The sequence below is a fragment of the Orycteropus afer genome, unplaced genomic scaffold (genome assembly GCF_000298275.1).
Source record: "Orycteropus afer afer isolate SDZICR_OR568_19922 unplaced genomic scaffold, OryAfe1.0 scaffold00016, whole genome shotgun sequence".
NCBI lineage: Eukaryota > Metazoa > Chordata > Mammalia > Tubulidentata > Orycteropodidae > Orycteropus > Orycteropus afer.
The window spans coordinates 12077011-12099955 of NW_006921603.1; positions in this window are offsets into that span (position 1 = coordinate 12077011).

The window sequence follows — 22945 nt, forward strand, 5'->3', positions numbered from 1 at the left end:
GATCAGGAGGCTGTCGTTCGGACAGAACAAGAGGACAGTACATGGTTTTAAATCAAGAAAGGAGTGTATCAGGGTTGTATCTGTTCACCATACTTATTCAATCTGTAGTCTGAGCAAATAATCTGAGAAGCTGAACTATATGAAGAAGAACATGGCATCAAGATTGGGGGAAGAATCATTAACAACCTGTGATACGCTGATGACACAACTTTGCTTGCTGAAAATGAGGATGACTTGAGGAACTTACAGATGAAGACTGGAGAACATAGTCTGCAGTATGGATTTCATCTCAACATAAAGAAAACAAAAATTCTTACAACTGGACCTATAAGCAGCATCATGATAAATGGAGAAAAGATTGAAGTTGTCAAGGACTTCACATTGCTTGGTTCTATAATTGACTCCAATGGAAGCAGCAATCAGGACACTAGATAATGTACAGCACTGGACAAATCAGCTACAAAGGACCTCTTTCAAGGGCTGAGGAGCAAAGATGTCTCCTTGAGGACTAAGGTGTACCTGACACAAACCATGATATTTTTCAGTCTCCTCATATGCATGTGAGGACTGGACAATGAATAAGGAAGACTGAAGAAGAATTGATACTTTTGAGTTATGGTGCTGGCAAAGAATGCTGAAAGTATCATGGACTGCTAAAAGAAGTAACAGATTTGTCTGGGAGGAACTGCAGCTGGAATGCTCCTTGGAAGCAAGAATGGCCAAACTTTGTCTTACCTACTTTAGTCATGTTGTCAGAAGGGACCATTCCCTGGAGAAGGATGTCATGCTTGGTAAGGTGGAGGGTGGACGAAAGAGGGGAAGGCCTTCAACAAGATGGATTGACACAGTGGCTGCAGCGATGAGCTCCAGTATAGCAGGGATTGTGGATCTGGTGTGGGACTGGGCAGTGTTTCTTTCTGCTGTGCATGGCATATCTATGAGTCGAAGAAAACTCAACGGTACCTAACAACAACAACATTCCAAAGAAAGGTGATTGCATACAATGTGGAATCAAATTATCAATATTATGCATTAGTATTTCATGCAAGTAAAATTTTGCTGAAGATAATTAAAAATGATTGCAGCAGTATATTTACAGGCAGCTTCCAAAATGCAAGCTGGTTTTAGGAGAGGACATAGAATGAGGGATATCATTGTTGTTGGATCTTGGCTCAAAGCAAAGAATACCAGAAAAATGTTTACTTGTGTTTTGTTGACTATGCAAAAGCATTTGATTGTGTGGATCATAACACATTATGGGTAGCATTGAGAAGAATAGGAATTCCAGAACACTTGATTATACTCATGAGGAACCTGTGATAGACCAGGAGACTGTCATTTGAACTGAAGAAGGGGACACTGCATGGTTTAAAATCAAGAAGGGAGTGTGTCAGAGTTGTATCCTTTCACCATACTTGTTCAATCAGTATGCTGAGCAGATAATCTGTGAAGCTGGACTATATGAAGAAAATCATGGCATCAGGATTGGGTGAAGGGTCATTAACAACCTGAGATACACTGATGACACAACTTTGCTTGCTGAAAGTAAGGGATGACTTGAGGCACTTACTGATGAAGACTGAAGACTGCAGTAAGGATTACATCTCAATATAAAGAAAACAAAAATCCTCACAACTGAACCTATAAGTAGCATCACAATAAATGGAGAAAAGATTGAAGTTGTCATAGACTTCATATTATTTTGTTCTATAATCAACACCAATGGAAGCAGCAGTCAAGACATCAGATGGGCAAATTTGCTACGAAGGACCTTTTTCAAGTGCTGAAGAGCAAAGATGTCTCCTTGAGGACTAAGGTGTGTCTAACCCACTCACTAACTCACTGCTGTCGAGTCAAAACAAACTCATAGTGACTCCTCCTTGGGTTTCCGAGGCGTATCTCTACAGAAGTAGATTGCCCAATCTTCCTCTGGAGAAGTGGCTGGTGGATTTGAACCTCCAGCCTTCTGGTTAGCAGTCAAATGTCTTAGGCACTACACCACCCCAAGCCATGGTATTTTCAATTACCTCTTATGCCTGTGAGAGCTAGACAGTGAATAAGGAAGATTGAAGAAGAGTTGATGCTTTTGAGTCATGGTGTTGGGAAAGAATACTTGGAGTACCATGGACTGCTAAAAGAACTAGCAAATCTATCCTGGAGGAAGTGCAGCCAGAATGCTCCTTGGAAGTGAGAATGGCCAAACTTTGTCTCACCTACTTTGGTCATGTTGTCAGAAGGAACCATTCCTTGGAGAAGGATGTCATGCTTGGTAAGGTGGAGGGTCGATGAAAGAGAGGAAGGCCCTTGTTCTGGTTACCTAGTACCACTCTGACAAGAAATATACCACAAATGGAATGGCCTTAACAAACAGGAGTTTATTCTTACAATTTGGAGGCCTTAAGTCCAAGTTCAAAGTGCCAAACTCTAGAAGCTGGGTGAAAGCCCCTGAACCTTGGGGTCCACCAGCTCTGCCTCCTGCTCCTGGCCCACTGGAGCTAGAGGTGTTTCTTCACTCAGACAGCTGCTGGCTGCTGAGGCTGAGAAGCCCCAAGGTTGACAAGTCAAAAGGCACAGTCCCAATGTTACCAAACCACATGGCAGACCATTAACTTAAGTCCATTGTAAGTCCCAAGGTCGGCAGAGCATAGCAGGCTGGTGAGCAACAACCCAGCTACATGCAGGGTCCAAGCGTGCCATCAACTAGAGACCATTCCCAAGGCTTCTCCTTAAATACAGGAAGCAGACCACATCCCAAAGGCAGCTACTCAGCTGCTCCCAGTAGATTCCACCATGGAGTTGATTACCAGTCTCATCATGCAGAATACTACATCCAGCTTCCCAGCCACTCAACTAGGCCTAGCTAAGTTGACATATGAACATAACCATCACAGCCCTCAATAAGATGGATTGACATAGTGGCTGTGGCAATGGACTCAGGTATATCAGGGATTGTGAGATGGCAGTGGACCAGACAGTGTTTCATTCTGTTGTACTTAGGGTTGCGGTGAGTCAGAGATGACTGGAAGGCACCTAACAACAACAACAATTATAAGAAATCTAAAGGAGGACTATCCTGGAAAAATATATATATATTTACAGCAATAATTACCAGTAAATAAGGTTTGCCCGATGGACATTCATAGTTAAAATTTCTATTTAAGTACTTTTACCAAGGTAAAGTGATGGCTAATATCTTGTCTCTGGCACCTCAAATAATCTGAAGTCTGATGTGGGTAGAGAAATAAATATATGATTATGAATAAGGGGTGATATGCTAGACCTTGAATCAGAAGTTTAGTGTTTGAGTTCCATTTCATCCACCCCCAGGCTCTAAGCTCAGCTCTCTGATCCAATCTTCCCTCAGTCTCAGCCTCCTCAGCTGTCAGCTGAGGGTAAGAATTCCTGCTTTGTTCAGGGGCCTCACAGAGTTTGTGAAGAACAGGTGATGTGGAATGAAAATGTGATCATAAAGTTCTGCATATGTTTAAAATAATGAAATTTCTCCACTTGTCATGAAAAAGGAACAAAATGGGGTGAGGGTTTAAACGAAAGGGAAACTAAATCTGGTTGTAGAGACAGGAAATCAGGCATAGCTTCATGGAGGTGGGAGGATTCAAGGGGGTATTGGAGAATGGATTCTATTTGACAGTTGTTAATGGGATGGAACCAAAAAACAAACACACTGCCAACAAGTTGATTCTGATAACTGCCACATAGATTTCCAAGGCTGTAAACCTTTACAGAGGCAGATTGCCTCATCTTTCTCTCATGGAGTGGCGGGTGGGTTTGAACTGCTGACCTTTGGTTAGCAACTGAATACATTAACCACTATAGCACCAGAGCTCCTTTGATGGCATGGTGAGCAGTGCATTTCAGGTGGAGGGGGAAGTGTGAACACAAAAACTTGGAAATGTAAGGATTTTAAGGACTGCTCGGGGGTTAGAGTGAAATAAAGTAGTTCCAGATTTGGGGAGAATAAATAGGATGTTAAGATTCTGATTTTAATGTATAATAAAGTACCATATTACTTTTACCACTCAAACTTTTTCCCCACTTTCACTATGTGTTTTGGCATTTGTCATTCTTTCTTTCAACCACATGAGTCAATTGAGATAGAGCCATTAACTTATTGAAACACAGATGTTTTCTTTATACTATGAAAAAAGAAAAAGTCCACCATAGAACTGTGCATTGTCACACTAGAAGATCAACTATCTTAGCTCAGCACTGGGTTTCTTAGGTCACGGGACTTCGTCCTAAAACTGTCTATTTCAAGCAAACTAGGATGGGTAGATCTCTGGCAACCACCACAACACATGCCTGAAACCTTTGTATTCAAGTGAGTAAGTGAGTTGCTGTTGAAAAGTTGGTTCTATTATATAAAGTGGGGTTTGGTATTGGAAGGCTTTGCACACTGGATCAAGGAGATTGTATTTAACTCCATAAAATCATGGTGCCATCAAAAGCTTTTGAACTTGTGAGTAACATCATTACAGTATGCACTAAAGCATTGATTTGGCAGCTGCATGTATGTTGAAATTGTAGTAAGAGAGAAATGTCTCTTAAAACTTGGTACAAATTTCTAGAGAAGCCCAGATGAGATAATTGCCATAGGATTTGAGTCAGGTAGAGTGAGCTATTGGATAGGTAAAAAAAAAAAAAGACTTTAATATGTTATTGTCAAATTGTCAGATTTGAGCATTCAACATAACAAAAGTTATGAAAGTGAACACTAAAATGATTAATCTGTGTAAAGCATTTGGGAGAAGTAAAAGGAGGAAATAATGGATTTGACTTTTACACTGGTAATGGAAATCAATCTTATCCCTTATTAACTAAGTATATCTGCTATAAAATGGGTGTTATTTTGCAAAACTCCTGGCCACAAGTTAAAGCAATTTTCTATCTTAGGCTGAGTTCCTTCAGAAACAGATCCTGAGACAAGGAAGTGAAGGCAAGTGCTTTATTTGGGAGGTGATTTCAGGTGAGGAAGTGACAAAAGGAACAGAAGAAAGCCTTTATCAAACAGGCCACTGCTGTGGGCACATGAAGCTCGATCCCTCTGGGAACGTTTTAAGTTGTTAAAGTACATGCTGTCTGAATGGCAAGGAAGTGGAGTCATTTACCCTCCATCGGCTGGTCATTAATGTTCCCCAGGAGCACTGATTCCACTCAGTGTCCATGAGTCCTCATCATTTCAGTGCACATTGGCCTGAAATTCTATTGCCACTTCTTGTATCTCTTTAGCTGACATCTTTTTCTGCCTATGTGAGTTGATGGAATTAAAGACTTTGATTCTTCCAGAAACAGCCTAACTTCCTGGTCCCTCATGTGGAATAACTCTAAGATCTGTGTTACATTCTGTTCCTCAGAACTCCCCAGCAGAATTAAGTTCAAGTTGCTCAAAGTGCTAGTTTGCTTGGTAGCACACTTTGGAGGGTCCCTTTCTTACTCTGCCTTGCTGTCCTTCGCTTCTAACTGTGCTTAGTAGAATCATCTCCCAAATCAACTACTTGCACTAACATAAGTACTACTGGGTCTATTTCTGGGGGACTTCAAGCTAAGATAGATAAAAACACTGCTTTCACTTTTTTAGTTTAACTGAAATATAAATTTATAAAATTGTTTATAGAAGGATGACCTTTTATCCATTTTTAAAAGATAATTTGTAAGGAGAGAATTAACAACTCTTTGACGGGGATTGGTTCAGTGATAGTCTGATTAGGGGAAGCTGGAATGTTCTGAATAAGTTTACCTGACGTTGCTAGGCCTTTATTCTTTTTAATGATGACCAGATCCCAACTGGGAGGAGTGAAGAAAAAAACACATACATTCAAACATAAAAAATGATTTCCCAGTTTATGTTGTTGTTGTTATGTGCCGTCAAGTCAGATCCGACTCATAGCGACCCCTCCCTGGGTTTCCGAGGCAGTATCACTATGGAAGTAGATTGCCCATCTTCCTGCCGAGGAGTGGCTGGTGGGTTTGAACCACCAGCCTTCTGGTTAGCAGTCAAGTGCCTTAGCCACTATGCTACCCAGTTTATAATGGGTAATTCATAGTAGGGCATCTAATTCATTCTTATTTTATTTTTAAAAAACTGGATCTTTCTTTAAAAATGAAGATGAAAAATTTGTACTTTAAAGAGAAATATGAAGCTCTGGGGATTTTGTAACTGCCTCATCACTCACCTGCTTAATGACCATAGTTATGATTTCCAAAAAGAAATATATATCCAATTATTTCACTGAATGTTAAAGAAATGTAGTAGACTACACAAGAATTTGTTTTTGGTGGAAAAATGTCAGTGTGAAATGGAAAATAGCAGATTACTGTTACCTGGCTCTAACTCTATGTTTTAATATTAATATGTTACCATGTGTTAAGGACACATTGTTTCAGAAAATTAGTCTCAGGTTTCCAAATTTTATGAGAAGATGATTTCATTAGCCATGGAATGTCTATTTTTGTTACTGCTAAGGGGAGCTCGAGAACTTCAAATCATAATTGAAATATTCCATTGATGTGGTTGCTTAGCAACAAACATTTATATAAGGAGACTAATCATTTTGCTTAAAATATTGTTACTTTAAACTTTTTGACTTGTTTTCAGCAGATCATCTTGCTATAAAATGCCCCCCTATAGCTTTAAACCACATTTGTATGTTAGATATATGCTTTATAGGTTATGCCAAAATTTGATTTCCTTTGGACTGCCTTCATGGGCCGTTTAACCTGGGATCATTGGAATTAATGAAAATTTTGTGAATAGCAAGACATTTAAAAAGTTTTTTTTTTAAAAAAAGAAAACCTCAAATAACGCTAGGGTTAAGAGCAGCAATTAATTGTGTTGTCATTTCAAAATGACAGGCCCTGGATCTCACATATTCTTTCTTTCCCAACCTCCTCCTCAATGCCTGAGCCTTTCCACTTGCAATCACTGACTTTGTCAGGAAAAAATAACCCTCAAACACCCGATATACTAGAGACTTTTTCCTTGATAAATTGCCAACACTATAACAGCAAAGTTTTCATCCTTTTCTTTGGAGTGGCATAACTATTTTCCATGTAGGTTCTTGAGGAGATGTAGTGGATAGTGAATGGGTTCTGCAGTCATATGGACTTTACTGGAGTCCTTCTCCTACTCCTTACTAGTTGGGAGCCCTTACCTAAGCAAGTAAAATTTTGCTTAATGTAATTCAAACATGGTTGCAACATTACATTGACAAAGAGTTGCTAGGTATTCAAGCCATATTCAGAAGAGGGTGTGGAACTGGGGATATCATTGTTGATAGCAGATGGATCTTGGCTGAAAGTAAAGAATACCAGAAAGTTATTGTTATTGTTGTTGTTAGGTGCTGTGGAGTCAACTCTGATTCATAGCAAACCTATGCACAGCAGAAAGAAATACCACCCCATCCCACACCTCCACGATCCATACTGCCCCGTCCCACGTCCCACACAGCTCCACAATCCTTGCTATACTTGAGCCCATCCCCGCAGCCACTGTGTCAGTTCACCTCCTTGAGGGCCTTCCCCTCTTTCATCGACCCTCCACCTTACCAAGCATGACGTCCTTCTCCAGGGAATGGTCCTTTCTGATAACATGACCAAAGTAGGTGAGACGAAGTCTGGCCATTCTTGCTTCCAAGGAGCATTTCAGTTGCACTTCCTCCAGGACATATTTGTTAGTTCTTTTAGTAGTCCATGGTACTTTCAGCATTCTTCACCAGCACCACAACTCAAAAGCACCAACACCACAACTCAAAAGCATCAATTCTTCTTTGGTCTTCTTTATTCATTGTTGGAAAGGTACTTAACATGTGTTTTATTGACTATGCAAAAACATTCAACAGTGTGGATCATAATAATTATGGATAACACTGCAAAGAGTGGGAATTCCAGAACACTTAATTGTGCTCATGAGGAACCTGAACATAGACCAAGAGGCGGTCATTCAAACTGAACAAGAAGATATTGTATGATTCTAAATAAGGAAAGATGTGTGTCAGGGTTGTATCCTTTCACTGTATTTATTCAATCTGTATGCTGAGCAAATATTCAAGAAGATAGACTATACGTAGAACAACACAGCCTCAGGATTGGAGGAAATCTTATTAACAGCTTGCGATATGCAGATATCACAATCTTTTTGCTGAAAGTGAAGGTGACTTGAAGCTCTTACTGATGAAGATCAAAGTCTCCAGCCTTCAATATGGATCACATTACAGCATAAAGAAAACGAAAAACCTTATAGCTGTACCCATAAGCAACATCACAATAAATGGAGAAAAGATGAAGTTGTCAGGAAATTCATTTTACTTGGATCCATAATCAATGCCCATGTAAGCAGCAGTCAAGAAAAGAGACATCATATTGCACTGGGCAAATATGCAAAAGACCTCTTAAGTATTTAAGAGCAAAGATGTCACTCTGAAGACTAAGGTGCATCTGACCCAGGCTACGATCTTTTCAATAGCCTCATATGTGTGTGAAAGCTGAACAATGGATAAAGAAGACCACAGAGGAACTGATGTATTTGAATCCTAGTGTTGGTGAAGAATACTGAAAATACCATGGACTCTCAGAAGAAGGAATAAATCTGTCTTGGAGGAAGCACAGCCAGAATGCTCCTTAGAAGCAAGAATGGGCAGACTTTATCTTATGTACTTTGGCCTGTTGTCAGAAGAGACAAGATGCTGGAGAAGGATATCATCCTTGATAAAGTAGAGGGTCAGCAAAAAAGAGTAAGACCCTCAATGAGATACATTGACACAGTTGCTGTGACAATGGGCTCAAGCATGGCAAGAATTATGAGGATGGTGCAGGACTGAGCAATGTTTCAGGTTGCTATGAGCCATAGGCAACTTGACAGCACCTAACAACAACAGCCACCTAAGTTAGTTTGTGTCTTTGAACCTTAATTTCCTCATCTACACAAAGGCAATAGAAATAAATCTTACAGAATTAGAGATAGTATATGGGGAAAGACTTTACAGCTTCTGGCACATTGTAGGTGCTCAAGAAAGAGTAGGAGTGAAAACATGGCTAACAGTGCTGCAGATATCATCTAGGTCAAACTCATTATAGATTGGACAAAACCATAACATGAACATAACAGATAAATGCATTGTTACTATGCCTGCATTTGTTTGCCAATACATCTATCCCCCACAAATACATCCCTGTTGGTCACAATGCTTTGTTTGGAAGGATACAATTAACTTTAACACAGCTTTCTCTGGTCTAAAGGAAATGTCTAGTTTTGGAATGAGGAGAGAGACTAAAGAAGAAAATTAGCCATAAATGTGATATTGCATATAATGGGAAAAAGGAAAGATATGGAATATTCCTAGGAATAAATATTCACTTTCCTTTATCTATACAACATAACGGTGAGAATTTTTATTTATTTCATTTATATCCACTTGGATATGTATAGTTGTATCAGTCAGGATGTTTGCATTTGTATTGGATTCTCACAGACTCTGCTGACTTCACTCAATCCATATCATTGAATTATCTTGTAGACTACTCTCTTCCATTCCATAGAAGTAAAATAGCCTGGCTACTACTTTATCTTATTGATGGCTCTCTGCAAACACGCCCACTATCTACTGCTTTGGTGAGAAAAGCTTGGTAGCAGATAACCTTAGCTGGATTCTGGTTCTATCACTTACTATTAAGAGGACTCAGGCAAGCCATTCACAACTTATGTGGGTTTGATTTCCTATTTGAGACTAAAGAAATATATAGCTGCAGTATAGTAAATTACTTAGTGTGGCTTTTCTACCCATAAGTCTTTGTAAACTCTAAGGTGGGATTTTCTATGAGCAACTGAGGAGCTCCTGATCGCTGAAGCTATCCACCTGGGTTATTTCTGTTGGGAGTGGCACAATACAATGTTCTGGGAGGTTCCCACTCTCTCTCACGTGCTTAGAGTTCTGATGCTGTGACTGGCTAGTTTGACCACCCTTCCGGGCTCAAAAGGAGGCCTCCTGGAGGCAGGACTCTCTCTCTGACTGCTGGTTGAGGAAGACGTGATGCTGAAAGAGACACGTGCTGCTGGGAAAGAGACGCAAAAGACACGCATTGCTGAGTGAGACACCGAGGGACCAGCTCTGCTGGGAAAGAGACTGTGAGAGACTGTTGGCTGAGGGACGGTGGGCTGGGAGAGAGACTGAGCGTTCTCCCTGAATTTGAGTTGTACCCTGGTGCTTCCCTAATAATCCCCGTAATCCATGAGTTCTGTGTGGCCACTGCAGCGAATTACCGAACCAGGAGAGAGGTGGTGGGTGCTTTGGGAGGAACGGTTGGTGAAAGGGCTGGAGGGAGGCAGCATGTCTGGCCTTGCAGTAATCGGCCTTGGGTTACTGCTGGTAATCCTGCCTTCCCCTTGTAGGGTTAGAGGAGGTCAGAACATGTGGCCTCCTTGCCGTTTTTGCAATAGCCCAGTGCTTGGTGCAGAGAAAGTGATCAATTATGTCCCCCTTCATCATATATTCATCATATAACAGAGTTATATAGAGAACATAATATATGCCAGACATCATTTTGGCTCTAGAAATTATAACAAAAGCATATTTTCTGTCCTTGACAAGCCTATAGGTCAATAAGTGAAAAATAGCATGTGAAAGGATAAATCATAATAAAAATAAGAACTATTTTTGTAAAATACCATAGGAACAGCAAGTAGAGAGACAAGCTATATGACAGATTTGGTAAGATCTCAAGGAGGAGAGGCCATTTGGACTGGATGATAGAGGGTAAACAAGACTGTGCCAAGTAAATAAAAAGATAAAAATAAATAAATATTTTAAAAAAAACCACAAAAAACATTGCTGTTGAGTCAATTCCAATTTATAGAGACGTCATGTCTGCCAGTGTAGAACTGTGTGTCATGGGGTTTTCAGTGGATGATTTTTTGAAAGTATAGTGCCAGGCTGACCTTCTGAGGCTCTTCTGAGTGCACTCAAACCTCCAACCTTCGGTCAGCAGCTGAGCCTATTAATCATTTGCACCACCCAGGGACTTCAATAAAGTGACAAAGAGGACAGATTTTAATGATTGGACTTCAGAAGAAAAATGCTAGTATTTCAGACTCAGTATTTCAATTTTTGAATGAAAAACCATGCATTATATTTTTAACAGATTGTCTTTGTGAAAGGACAAATGAGAGATTTAGTGTCAGCTTATTAGCCCTACAATTACACTCTTTTAGGAATGGAACTCTATTCCAAGCATTGCTGGGAACAAGATATTTGATGGTATTGTGTCAAGAATATCACATTTCTTATCTCTGGGAAATTACATTGTCAGAGCCATAGACTTAATGCAATTAATGTCCACAGAAGGCAAAAATATAATCAGCAGATACATGAATTAGGCACTTTTTTCAATCTTTCGACAATAATTTAAGTCATATTCTGCCTTGTTCAAAGGCATCAATGCCCATAAGCAATTTAAACTTGATTGAATTTTCTATGACCATATATGGATTTCAGGCATCTTTACCTTATACAGATACCTCAGATATCACTCAGACTTTTTTCCACTGGCATGCCTTAACAATCTCATTTAAGTTTACCAAAGGCTTTTTTTTATTTCCCTACAATTAATTGTGGCTCTAACCTCTGACTTATGAATTTGTGAGGCACTGTTTTATAATATTTACAACTGATGACTGATCTTGGTACTTTTTCTGTATGCAGAAGTCAATGATCAGGCCCAACTATGACAGTGTTTAAGATGTTAATTATGTTCTTTGGTTAGTGGAATCTCAATGCCTATGCTTGAACTAATGTATTTATTATGTTCAACACATAGATGTTTACATCAAAATACACCCCACAGGATGGGTTTATATTTATATTTTCCTTATATAATTATTATTTAATGTGCATATTTAAGATGGCTTCAAATCTCATGTATTGGTGGCCTTTATGTTAAAGATGCTGCTATTATGAGTTGGTTTGCTGCAGAGTTGGGATAGGAAAAGAGTAACACATTTTGTTTGGGGACTTACCTGACTCGTGACAGTGAGCCTTGCAGGACAACCCAGTCACTCCCCACTTATTAGCAGTCCTAAGAAAATGCCTTAGAAAGAGGATTTTTGCATTGAAATCATCAAAATATATTGCCCCTTGCAAATCTGTGGTACATAAGTTTCCATAGGTGCATAATGGCTAACTTTGCTAGAATGCCATGAGTAAGTGCCAGGAGAGCACTTTGACACTGTGCTCTGATGTGTGTAGTACTTACACAAGGCCTCTGGTTTGAGACCCTTTCCCAGCTCTTTGCAATTCAGTCCTTTGGTGTCATTTCTCAGTTAGTTCTCTTCCTATGTCTTCTGGAGAACCTAAATTTTTGCAAGAAATCATCTTTATTGTTTGCAAAAGAAACTCTTTTTGAGGTCCTAGCACTGCTGACCCTTGACATCTTCACCATTCCCAAAAAGGGGGAGACAAAATTTCCATTCCTCTCTAGCTGCTCCTTTGTTGTTCTTCTTCTGAAATCATGGTCACCTATGCCTACCCATGTCTACACTCCCACTCTAAGTGAAATTACTGCTTTCTGTAGCTCTTCTCAGGGATATTTATTGATAAAATTTGAATAGCAAAGATAAATAAAATCAATGTGAAGATGGTGAATTATAAGCAATATCCCCTAATTCATTAATATTTTTGTTACCTATTAAACAAAACAACAACAACAGCAAAGGAAAAGATAGCAAATGTTGCAGTCCTTCCAATATAAAGGCAGAGGATTTGAAGTTGACTCTGCATGAATCCCAAATCTGTCCACCTATTAGCCCTATGTTGGTTTTCATGGCATGCTGGGATTAACTCAGGGAGCTGAGTGCAGTTGGTATTGTCTATGGCTACTAAAATTTCTGGAAATAATACCTGTGTCTCAGGAAACTCACAAACTCCTCAACAGAATCCAATGTAAAAGGGAAACCAGAGAACACTTTGCCTTTTCAATTAGCATGAGTGAGACAAAGGGCATTAAAAAAAATAAACCATTGCTTTCATACTTTTGGCAAATATTATATTTTGTTCTGTTAAATTACTTATATGGAGACCTTATAACATGTATACCAGCAAAAGTGCAGAAGAGGTCATAAAGTCAAGTGCAACTCATAGTGATTCTGTAAGACAGAGTAAAACTGCCCCATAGGGTTTCTGAGTCTGTAATCTTTATGAGACCAGACTGCCACATCTTTCTCCTGCAGAGCTACTGTTGGGTTTGAATCACCAACCTTTCATTTAACAGCTGAATGTTTAACCATTGCATCATCAGGGCTCCTTTAACCTCTAAAACACCTCAATTTTATCATCTTCACAGAATAGTTGGGAGGATCATATGAGATTAGCACACTAACTGGCACAAATTACATATCCAAAAAATGATAGATATTATTCTTGTTACAGTTCATAATTTCTTATCTACAGTTCAAAATTCCAAAGTTCTGAACACCAAAATATTTCTCCTAAATGTTGTGCCAAAATGTATTTAGAAAAAAGCTGACCTGAACAGATATGAGGCTATTTTATAGATTGTATTAAGAGTTCTGGTTGCATAGTATTTAAAGCATTCGGCTTCTAAGCAAAAGGTTGACAATTCAAACCCACCAGCTGCTCTGCAGGAGAAAGATGAGGCAGTCTGCTTTCATAAAGATTTACAGCCTCAGAAACTCTGTGGGGTAGTTCTACTCTGTCCTACAGGGTGGCTATGAGTTGGAATCTACTAAATGGTGGTAGGCTTGGTTTTTATAGATTGTATTTAGTGTGAATATCTATTCATTCTTCTGAAGAAATATTGCCATGCTTTTATTTGGGTATTATGATACGTATGGCATGCACACAGATTACCTTTCTAAAATCCAAGCAATTCTGAATTCTGAAATACTTATGATCTCAAGAATTTCTTGAGAAAGGCCCCAGATTATACTTCGAGCCAGGAAATGGACTCATTTCCATGGACTGGCTCTCAGCCTCACAGTAGAAACACCTACAAACAGAACACCTATCCCAGGACAATGCACCCACCTACCTAGGTGGGAGATGCACCCCTTAGATCAATTAGCCATGAAACATCCAAGGGGCAGCATTCACATAAAGGGAAAACTGAACAGACAGGAATGCACAGATAAGAAGGGTACAGGGAGGGGGTAGTCACAGGGAGGAGAGAGGAGGAGAGCTTTGCATGGTTGAGTATTGTAATCAGGGCTGTGAAATCAAATGTACATGAACTGTTGAGAATAAAATGAATCTGCTTTATAAATTTGCACCCAAATCATAATACAGAAAAAAGAAAAAGAAAGCCTAAGAAATGGCATTGTCTTTTATTAAAAATATTTTATTGTGTTTTTGGTAAAGATATACACAGAAATTCAGATTCCCATTCAACAATTTCTCTACAAATTGTTCAGTGCAATTGCTTCTATTCTTCACAATGAGTGAACATTCTCATTGTTTTCATTCTGCTTATTCTATTTCTATAAATCTCATTTCCCTACCTCCTGCTATTATCATCTTTGTTTTAAAGTAATTGTTGACTGTTTGGTCTCATATAGGTGATTTTTTAAAAGGAGGGTTATATTCATTATTTTATGAGCCAATTTGTAATTTAGCTACAAGGTGAGCTCAGGGGTTAATTTTGGTTCAAGGTTTGAAGAGTGTCTCAGAGCAATAGTCTTGAGGAGTCCTTCAATCTACCATCTCTTTTTACTTCACTCAGAAATTGTTCATTATTCATAATAATGCCACAATGTCCCCAAAACATTACTGCTGTAGTTTCACATGATCAGTGCTTGTGTGGGGTATGGGTACATACTCATTGGTACATTCTCCTCTCCCAGAGATCCTAAGAGCATTTGAAATATTCAAGAGACCTCTTCTGCACTTTTGCTGGTATACGTGTCATAAGGTCTCCATATAAGTCATTTAACAGAACAAAATATCGTATTTGCCAAAAGTATGAAAACAATATTTTATTTTTTTTAATGCCCTTTGTCTCACTCATGCTAATTGAAAAGGCAAAGTGTTTTCTGGTTTCCCTTTTACATTGGATTCTGTTGAGGAGTTTTATTTATGAGGTTCCTGAGATGTAGGTATTATTTCCAGGGATTTTAGTAGCCATAGATGATACCAACTTGAGTTAATCCCAGCATGCCATGAAAACCACAGGATTTTTCTTTCCCTAACTGCTGTTTTTTAATTCTTTGCCATATCCCCTATGTCTCTCTCTTTCATATATTTTGTTTCTGCTCTCAGGATATGCTTTCTTCCTATTCAGTATAGAAACACCTTCTCCCTGGTTCCTTCTTTGTCACACAGATAGGGTTATATTTTTAGCTGTCACTAAGAAGTTACTTTGCCATATTTTATATAATGTCACTTTCTGCATTGTGTACCTTAACAGGAAGACTTATTAGTTATCTATTGCTGCATAACAAATTTAGTGGCTTGAAACAACATTAATGTTTCTGACTCAGGGTCTCTGATGTTGTAGTCAAGATGTCAAATGGGGCTTTAGTCATCTGAAGGCTTGACTGAGACTGGAGTATCTACTTCCAAGCTCACTCATGTGGCTGTTGGCCAGAGAATTTAGTTCTTTTCCATGTCTGGGTTTCCATGGGTCTCTCTGTGAGAGTTCATTTGGTTGCAATATTGAAGGATTCTATGGGCAAAATAATTGAATGGCACAGAAAGCCTCAAAAGAAGATGGAAGAAATACACAGGGTCATTGTACCAAAAAGAATTGATCAATGTTCAACCATTTCAGGAGATAGCATAAGACCAAGAACCACTGGTATTAAAGGAAGAAGTCCAAGCTGCTGAAGGCACTAGCAATAAACAAGACTCTAGGAATTGATCGAATGCCAACTGAGAGGTTTCAACAAACAGATACAACCCTGAAAATGCTCACTCCTCTTTGTCAACAAATTTGGAAGATAGATACTAGGCCACATTTTTGCCCATTCCAAAAGAAGGGTGATCCAACATGATGAAGAAATGATTGAACATCATTAATATTCCACACAAGTAAGTTTCACTGAAGATAATTCGAATATGGTTGCAGCAGTACACTGACTAAGAACTGCCAAAAATTCAGAAAAGGATGTGAAATGAGGGATACCATTGCTGGTGTCAGATGGATTCTGGCTGAAAACAGAAAGATGCTTATCTGTGTTTTATTGCCTATGCAGAGGTACTCAACTATGTGGATCACAGCAAATTATAGATAACATTGTGAAGAATGGGAATTCCAGAACACTTAATTGTGCTCATGCAGAACCTGTACATAGACCAAGATGCAGTTCTACAGAACAAGGGGACGCTGCATGGTTTAAAATCAGGAAAGGTGTGTGTAAGGATTGTATCTTTTCACCATATTTTTACAATCTGCATGCTGAACAAATAATCCAAGAAGCAGGACTATGTGAAGAAGAACAGGGCATCAGAATTGAAGGAAGACTCATTAACAACCTGCAATATGCAGATGACATGATTTTGCTTCTTGAAAGTGAAGATGACTTGAAGCACTTAGTAATGAAGATTAAAGATTGCAGCCTTCAGTATGGATTTCAACATAAAGAAAACAACAACAACAAAATAATTGTTACAACTGGACCAATAAGCAACATTGTCATAAACAGAGAAAAGATTGAAGTTGTCAAATATTTCATTTTACTTGGATCCACAATCAATGCCCATAGGAACAGCAGTCAACAAGTCAAGCAATGTATTGTACCAGACAAATCTGCTGCAAAAACCGATTTAACATGTTAAAAAGCAAGATGTCATTTTGAGTACTAAGTGAGCAAATCATGGTATTTCAGTTGCCTCATATGCTTGTGAAAGTTGGACAATTAATAAGGAAGACTGAAGAAGACTGATGTATTCAAATTGTGGTGCTGGCAAAGAATATAGAATATACCATGGGCTGCCAAAAGAACAAACAAATCTGTCCTGGAAGGAGTACAACAATACTTCTATAGAAGGAGGATGAAGAAACTTCTCCCATATATTTTGGACATGTTATCACAAGGGACGAGTACTTGGAGAAAGACATCATGTTTGGAAAACTAGAGTGTCAGAGAAAAAGAAGTCCTTCAATGAGATGGATTGACACAGTGGCTGTGACAATGGGCTCAAGTATAACAAGAAGTCTGAGGATGGCACGGGACCAAGAGGTGTTTCATTCTGTTGTACCATGAGTTGAAACTGACTCAACAGTACTTAACAACAACAACAACAACTAGTTAGATTGTCCATATTGCTGATGATTTATCCTGTGCTTTGTTGACGAAAACTGCACTAACACTTCTTTATACGTCCTTTGCTAACCACCACACAGTTCATTTAAAACCTTCACTCATATATTCTGTGCATGTGTAATTTGTCTATAAAGCATGTCAAGACAAGGTACACAGTCAAACTAGTAACTTGAGTTTTAAGCTGTGCAGAGAATTTATAACAAGGTAAAATATGTATATTAAACTAGGAAAGAAAAAAAGAAAGAAAATGGGAAGATAAAAGAGACGATTCCCCTCATACAGAAATATTAGACACATGGTCTTTTAGTGACTTGGTAATTGCTTAACTAAGGAATGCCTAAAAACATGGTAAAAATAAATTGCCCTCTCAATAGGTTAATTTCTTTCGCATTGAGAACAGTTGTGTGTTAGTTTCTGTGGCTTTTGTATAAAGAATGTGGCTAATATCAGGATGCTTTCCTGCGCAGCTACCTGCTCTACAAAGTTTATCTTCTTATTCCTATGACATGACCACCAGCTGTCTGTCCGTTTGTCATACTGTCATAACTTGCCTGTTGCTATGATTCTGGAAGCTACGCCAGCAGTATTTCAAATACCAGCAGAATCACCCATGCTGGACAAAATTCCGTGGAGCTTCCAAACTAAGACTAGGAAGAAAGGCCTGATAATCTGCTTCTGAAAAGAAGCCAATGAAAACCCTATGGATCACAACAGAATATTGTCTGATATACCGGGGGTGGGGGGATCCCACCACCAACAACAAAAACCTCACTGCCATGGAATTGATTGACGTGGTAAATCTTTACACAAGTAGACTGATATGATGCAGCAAAATGAGGTCCCTAGGTTGAAAGTCACTCAAAATATACAGTAAGAATAGACTGGAGCATACTAATGACTGTGAGGATGGCACAGGTGGGAGCGATGTTTCTTTCTGTTATAGAAGGAGTGGCCATGAATTGGAGCTGACAAGATTGCAACTAACAACTATGACAGGGCCCCACCCTCAATCCCATGAAACCTGATCAGCACACACTTCCCAGACTATACCTTCTGTAGTCTTTTCCAGAATAGTTTTCTTGCTTTCTGCCTTATGATCTTTGTCCTACGCTCTTCTCTCTTTATTCTTTGAAGCAATGCAGCATTGCCTGAGTATGTACCATGGGCCCTACCTAGCAGAAATGAAAGAAATAATATCTGCTTTGGAGAAGCTCATACAGTTGGGATGAAAAACTTTCACTTTTGAAAGTACAGATATTTCAGTTTGACTTATAGAAGCATCAGTTTTTCAAATATTAAGATATACTGTTTTATCAGATTACTTTTCAAAAATAATAGCAATGACAATATTAATAATACAAACCACACATTATAATTCTATACCACTTTTAGGATTTGAAAAGTAGACTTGTTCCTTGTTCCAATTACCTCATTTAATTCTATAGCAAGTCTCATTTTATACTGTCATTTCCACATTATGGATTAATAAATTAAAATATTAATTGTGACATAGGAACTATATTCTAAAATTCTGGAGCTAGGACTCACACTTATATGCCCCGATGCCTATCTTTGTTTTCTTTCTGCTAAACTATACCTCCTCACTTAATGATTAAGATAAAAGTGCACTAAAATAGAAGGAGTTGGTACTGTATGAAGGAGAAGGTAATTTTGAATCTTGGCATAGTATTACAAATTTGGAGAGTTTTAGGTAGAGGCCTCTGTGTTGTTTGTGACACCTTGAGGATAGTGTACCTGGAGGGACAGTCTTAAAGCTACCAAAGCCAACATTTGCTTATTAAAATTTTTGCTTAGGATTGGGCTTATATGTCAAAGATAGGAATGCAATCTTTTCCTTTTTTTACTTCCTTTCACTTTTTAATTTAATTGTAATGTTTCTTATTCCTGGATCCCCAAAGGCATGGCCAACACTCATGGTTGTTCTAAATTTCTTCTGCATATGAATTAAATAAATCCTTATAGATCAATGCAAAGACACAACTCACTGCCAAAACCTACTGCCATCAAGTCAACTCTGACTCATGGTAACCCTATAGGACAGGGTAGATCTGTCCCATAATATTTCCAAGGCTGTAAAGCTTTACAGAAACAGATTGCTTCATCCTTCTCCTGTGAAGCGGCTGGTGGGTTTCCAAATGCTGACATATTGGTTAGCAGCTGAGTGCCTTAACCACAGGGCCACCAGAGGTCCTTGAGACACAATCATCATGACACATTTCACTTTGAGTTTCCATGATCCATTTGAATGTGAAATGTTTCTCTTTCTCTTTCTTTTTAAACAAAGCCTGTTCTTAGTTTGGATTCCTGAGTGACACAAATGGTAAAATCCTCGGCTACTAATGAAAAGTTTGGCAGTTAGAATGAACCCAGAAGTATGTTAGAAGAAAGACTTGTCTATCTGCTTTGGAAAGATCACAGCCATAGAAGACCCTATGGAGCATAGCTCTATTCTGATACCATTGGGGTCTCCATGAGTTGGAATAAATGTAATGGCAACTGGTTTGATTTTGGTTTTGGTTCTTAGTTCAAGGCTCAACTTAGACATCATTATAGGTGATATTTAAAAAAATGTTTTTAGTATGCTATTTAAATATATAACTTCTGATATTCTGTTTCTTATACATGTCTTTTTGCCTGATAACAGAAAGATTTAGGAAAAATAAATGAATATAGTGGGGTTTCCAGGGTTTTCTATCAAATATTTCTGGTTCACTCCTTACACACATTTCAGGATTGTACTTCTCTGCTCCCTTGAAGTTAGACGTGATCATTTTATTAGATTTGGCTAATGAAATGAGAAGGATGAGTTGCAAGTAGAAACCTTAAGAGCTCACATGTGATTTGCCAGTAGTTTTCCTGAGTCAGAATGACTGACAGTGGTCCAGGTGGATGGCTCTGTATCAACCCCCATTAGCCAATCTGCAATGGGCATGCAACAGGAAAGAGAAATAAACTTTCGTGTGTTAAGCTACTGAGATGTTAGAGTTGCTTGCTACTGCAACATAACCTAGTTTATCTGTTGTGATAGTTGGAGTTGTGGGTCAACTTGGCTGGACCACAATTCTGAGTGGTTTAAGCAGTTATCATGTGGGTTATTCCCATGATGAGACCGGATGTATATGTTTTGAGCAGCCAATCCATTGAAAGGGAGTTTCTCTAGGGGTGCTACTTCCAATGTATTTATGGACATCCTGGGAAAAAGAGCTACTCTTCTGTGGGTCTGGATCCTGTTGTGCTGCCTACAACTGTCTGTGAGTGAACAATCCACCATTCGGCCTGGTGATGTTGGATTCGTCATTTGTTGGAGTCAGCAGCTGCTATACTGCCTGCCAGCCTGGAACATGTCAGCCCCTGCAGCTGCGTGAGTTGGGAAAAGTCTCCAGCTTGACGTTTGTTCCAAGAACTTGGGACTTGTCAGCTTCTATAAGTGTGTGAGCCATTTTCCCAAGATACATTTCTCTCCATATATATATATATAAGCTTTACTGGTTTTGCTTCTCTAGAGAACCCATCCTAACACATCTGTCTTATATAAATACTAAACTCAACTAAAGAAGTAGTCATAAAACTTGGATAGAAAAACAAAACAACCTCTGCTTAAAACAAACAACAACACAAAACTCATCTTACTAATCAGAACCATAAGAATCTTCAAGTCACTGGTAACTTCCTGGAGTTAAGAATAAGTCACTGCTGTGTGGTCAGTTAAAAATAGACAGGAGAAAAGACTGCATTTCTATTTTCTTTTATATCAGTCTTTGTGAGCACAAATGCGATTCTCCTCTTTAAAGTAAAGGTGTGGGATTGCTTTATTTTGTTTTTGTTTAAAGACATTGGGTCAATGTACCACAACACACTATTCTTTCTAAACTCTTATAAAGTTGATTAGAGGAGCCTAATCTCTGTATTGTTAGATGCTAAGTGTGTTGATTAGAATGTAGGCAGCACTATCTACTGACACTGACGGAGAGCTATACTCCAGTTTCTTTTATCCTTCCATTCCCTTTTTGCTCCTGCTTTCTGACCATGCAAATATAAAGGGAGTAATTAGGTTATAGGAAGGATATGTTGATTAATCACCACAGTTAAAGATTCATGACTTTTATATGAATATTAGCCACATCAAATTCCAGTGATTTAAAAGGAGAAAAAACTCTGTCACTGTCAATCATCAAATGTTAAATGTCTAAAATGCCTCAATGTTATGACACAACCTTGCTTGCTGAAAGTGAAGATGACTTGAAGCACTTACTGATGAAAATCAAAGACTCCTGTCTTCAACATGGATTATACCCCAACTTAAAGAAAAGAAAAGTCTTCACAACTGGAACAATAAGCAACACAAGAAACACAGAGAAAATATTAATACTGTCAAGGATTTCATTTCACTTGGATCCTCAGTCAATATCCATAAGAGCATCAGTCAAGAAATCAAATGACATATAGCATTAGGCAAATCTGCAAAAGACTTCTTTAAAGTGTTAAAAAGCAAAAATGTCATTTTCAGGACTAAGGTGCTCCTGACCCAAGTCATGATATTTTCAGTAGCCTCATATGTATGCAAAAGCTGGACCCTGAATAAAGAAGACTGAAGAAGAATTGATGCCTTTGAGTTATGTTGGCAAAAGATATTGAATATATCATGGACTATCAGAAGAATGAACAAACTTGTCTTGGTAGAACTATAGCCTCCTTGTAAAGGAGGATAGAGAGACTCTGGGTCACGTGCTTTGGGCACATTATCAGGAGGGACTGGTCTCTGGAGAAGGACACCATGCTTGGTAAACTAGAGGGTCAGCAAAAAGGAGAAAGGCCCTCAGTGAGATGGACTGACGCAGTGGCTGCAACAGGAGCTCAAGCGCAGCAGGGGTAGTGAGCATGTGCAGGACTGGGCATGTTTCATTCTGGTACGTGAGCCCCCATGAGTCAGAACTGACTCAGTGGCATCTGACAACAACACCATGAGTTTCATGGGAACTTTTCTCCTTTCCTTTCACCTCTGCCTTGGGAAGCAACAATAGAAGAAATTTCAAAATAAGGCCTATATTTATTTTGTGGCCTTGCAATTTTCTAGTTTTTGACCTTAGACAATTTTTTTAAACTCTTGGGACCTCAGTTTTCTCATCTGTACAATGCAGACAATGCCCACTTCAAAAGGCATAATGCAGGTAACATATCAAGCCTAGCAGTTGACTGCTAACCAGAAGGTTGGCAGTTCAAACCCACCAGCTACTCCTCGGAAGGAAGGTTGGGCAATCTATTTCTGTAGTGATACTGCCTTGGAAATCCAAGGAGGGGTCGCTATGAGTCAGGTCCTACTCAATGGCACACAACAACAACAACAACCACCTGCCACATAGAAGACAGGAACATTGTTATTTATTTATGTTTTGGCTGTCCTCAACCCAGAACTTTTTTGATGTTATTTAGATTATACTTTATAGGGAGAGAATCCCGAAGTTTTATTTTAAAGATACAATGGCTATTCATATTATATTGCTCAGATATTGTATACTAATATATGTTTTTCAATTCTCCTGACACTTCCAAATATCAGAAAGTCCCAAATTTCCAAAATAGGAAACTTAACAGTATAGCAAATTAAATGCAAGTGAATAAATTGTTTTCAATGCAAAAATA